The sequence below is a fragment of the Pongo abelii genome, chromosome 9 (genome assembly GCF_028885655.2).
Source record: "Pongo abelii isolate AG06213 chromosome 9, NHGRI_mPonAbe1-v2.0_pri, whole genome shotgun sequence".
In the NCBI taxonomy this organism is placed as follows: domain Eukaryota; kingdom Metazoa; phylum Chordata; class Mammalia; order Primates; family Hominidae; genus Pongo; species Pongo abelii.
The window spans coordinates 123,366,418-123,370,058 of record NC_071994.2 but is presented as its reverse complement, the minus strand read 5'-3'; positions in this window follow the sequence as shown (position 1 = coordinate 123,370,058).

Genomic DNA, 3,641 nt, shown 5'->3' with positions numbered 1-3,641 from the left:
ATGGAACCTGTGCAACTGAGTTTGAGGCTGGAGAGGGGCAGGACCTCAGCAGACGGGGTTGCCTGTAGTCAGGTCCTGAGCGAGGGCCTGGGGAGCTTTGGGAGCGATCACCTTCCTGTGAGGTGTGCAGTGCCCATCCAGACCTCAGACCTCCAGGGGTGGGAATCCTCTTCTTTGGTTCAGCTCCAGGAGGGATGTTGGGGTGGTGGGACGAGGGCTTGGGGACCAGCCCTGAAGGGACAGTTGTTTGCTTCTTTTCAGCTCCTGGCTTCTGGGATCTCCAGGAGACTACCTTCTGCTAGGCATTTGGGTAGAGTAGTCCCTCAAGGGAGGAGGGGCCCTGCACCCTAATCTAGGAGAACCAAAAGACCAGTCAACCAGCACCTACTGAGAATTCAGCTGAATAAATATCTGCTGAGTCAGTCAAACACTGTCTCTGTGTAGCCAGGGAGGCCACTTATGTGCATGGAAAGCGAGCCATGCTCATCCTGGTTGGAGAGACTGGCCTCTCTCAGCACATGCTGGTTCCTCCCTCCTCTGAGCAGCCCAAGCCCCTCACATATATTTATCTCATTCACTGTTCATGCCAAATGTAAGTGATTTGCTTACTGATCTCTTCTCCCACTAAACTATGAACTCCCCAAGGGCATGATCTGGGACTCCTTCCTGTCCGTATGATCAGTTCCTTGCCTAACCCTGGCCCATGGTAGGATGCTCAACAAGTATGTGTGAATGAATGAATAATTAACAACACCAGGTGGGCTGAGCTAAATGCTTCCTGAGTAGGACAGGCAGGGATAGATGTTACAGGTGTTACATGGGTTGAATGGGGGCAGTGGTCACTGGGCTTGGATTAGGGAAAGCCTCTTGGAAGAGAGAAATTCGCCTCATCTTCCCTTTGCCTTGAATCACTTGAACCTGTTCCCCTGACATCCTCCAGCATCCATCTTTCTATCCTCCCTCTTATAAGATGTCTTCCACTTTGATCATCCACTAGTCCTCCAGCGATGCGTTGGAGCAGGCTCACTGGCTCGGGAGAGCTGACTATGTGTATCTCTTTCCAGTGCTCTTCACATTGGTAGCTTGAGACTGACTAGGGTGAAATTTTCAAATGCTACAAACCAGTGCTTTTTTGCCTGGAAGAGTCTGTTGCTAAACTTTTATCAGCACACCCTTGCAATCCACTCACTTACCTACTTACTGCCTATCTGTCTACTTCCTTCCTTACTCTTCCCTTCTCTTTCCTCTCTCCTTCCCATGTATCGCCCTTTCTTTCTCTCTTCTTCCCTTCTTTTTAAAATTCTTTTACCCAGTTCTTCAACTATCTGTCCATCCATCCATCCATCCACCCATTTCCTTATTCATATTCATCTAGCTTTTACTTATTTCATTCACCCATCCATCTACCCATCCATCCATTCATCCATTTGTTCATCATCCAACCACCCACTTATCCATTATCTACATATCTTATCCATCTGTTCATTTATTTCCCCATTCACATTCATCTAGCTTTAACTTCTTCCATGCATTCATCCATCCATCCATCCATCCATCTGTCCATCCACCCACCCACAAATATTCTCTGAACATCTACTCTGTGTCAGCCTATTCCTAAGGCTCAGAATCTTTCCCCAGATTTCTGGAAGATGGGTGCATGAACTCTAAGAACTAGCAGAGGCCCTCCAGGGTGCCCCAGGCTCATCCAGCATTGATGTTGGACTGTAGCCAGAACCTGATGACTTTCCTCTTCTGTTTCTTTGTGTCCTCTCTGTTCTTTTCTCCTCACCGCCTGTTCTCTCCAGGTTAGAGCAATACTATTAGGGAAAGGGGGAGGGGCATGTCCCAATCCAGCAGGCCAGGACAGGACTTCCCTTCTCTCCTTCTCCCTCCATACCTCAGGCAAGAGCCCAGAGAAATTGGGCCTGGCATTTTGAGAAAGTGTCCCCCTCCCGAGAAGAACCAATGAGCTCTTAGCCAATTCACCAATGAGTTCAAACAAGAGGGGGCTCCTTTGGGGCCCACAGACAGAGACCTCAGGCAAGAGGAGAATCCCCGTCATGAAGCCAGCACTTCCCACGCCAACACCACCCCACATATATCCTCTCAGAAGTGAACTGCTTTGTGAGCTGGGCTTGTCTCTGCCCTTGTTCCCAGGGGCTGTTTTTGCAAAGGATTAGCTGCTCAGCCTGGTGAGGCAAAGGGGCGGGGGCTTCCTAGCTTGACCTGGATTGGAGGGGAAGGAAGAGAAACCCACTCCCCTCCACACAGCCCAGAACCTGCCACGCCAGCCTCACCTACTGTCTGCTCTGCCCCGCCCAGCCTGTCCTTGGAGAGGCAGGTCCCTTTCCTTAGGGGTTTGGAGGCTTCCTAGGACTAGGCCAGGGGGTCAGAGCCCAGAAATGACTGGGGGCATGTCCTACAAGAGCTAAGGGTCCCTGGTGTTCCACAGGGGCCACGGAGAAGAAGGGGATGAAGTTTGTTTTTCTCACTTTTCTTCCTGAGGTCTGTATTTATATGATAGTCATATTTGAACAGGTGACTTCTGAGATTATCTGAAGCTCACACTTTGCTGGCCTCTTTTTGGAGGGCATTGCCTGTGGCCTGGCCCAGAGAGGATGGGCAGGTGTTTTCTGAGTCACACAGCAGACCAAGTGTGGAGACAGGTGAGAGTCAAGTGTTTGGGCCCTGAGGACCCAACCACCTGGCCTGGCATTGCTTGGATTCCCCTCGTTGTTGTGCCTTGGTCCTTTGAATCCACGCAGGGTCTGACCTGCTCTGGTAGCAATAATCTAAGGTCTATATGTATCTTGTTGGGGCCATTGGGATAGGACAGACTCTCAGAAGCCATCTTCTGGTGAGATATTCAGGTGACTCCATGACCACCCAGCTGAAGAAGGGACTTTGGCTTCTCAAAGGCTTAGGGTTCAAATCCCAGCTGGGCCACTTGACTTAGGCCAGTGAGTTATCTTCTTAAAGCCTGTTTCCTCATCTATTAAAAAGGGCTAATTGAACAGGTTTTAGGGAAGTCCGAATGAGCTCGTATATATGCAATACCTAGGAAAGTGCCTGGAGGTTGGCAAGTAGGGTTCAATACTCAGTGGCCAAATCAAACGGAACCCATCCTTCCCCCTTAAGGTGAAAAGCAGCGTTACAGTCCCAGGGTGGACAATCTTTCCTCTGAAACTCAGGCCTGCAAATTACAAGGCTATTTGGCTTGTGTGACCCAGTTAACAGCCTTGTGTCCCGTAGGCCTCTGCAGACACCTCACCTTCTGCCCCAGGGGCCTCTGGGCGCAGTGAAGCCTGCCCACCTGTGAAGACAGAGACTCCCCGCTCCCCGGATGAGAAGCAAGTGCGTCAGAGGGAAGCAGCCCAACTGGTTGCTGAGTTGTGGAAAATAATTAAGCTGGGGGAGAAAAAACACTTCTTTTAAAAATCAGGTTAGGGATGAATGTGCAGGGCGTGGTTCCCGTGCAATTATCTGCTCTGCTGGCTGCGGGGCTGCCTGCTTCTCCCGGGCCGCTGTGTCAGGCTTGTGCCTGCTGCTCCTCCCCTCCACTCCTCCCCCTCCTCCTCCTCCGCCTCCTCCCCCTCCTCCTCCTCACAGGTGTGTCTCTAGTCCCCGTGGTTGCCTGCCCC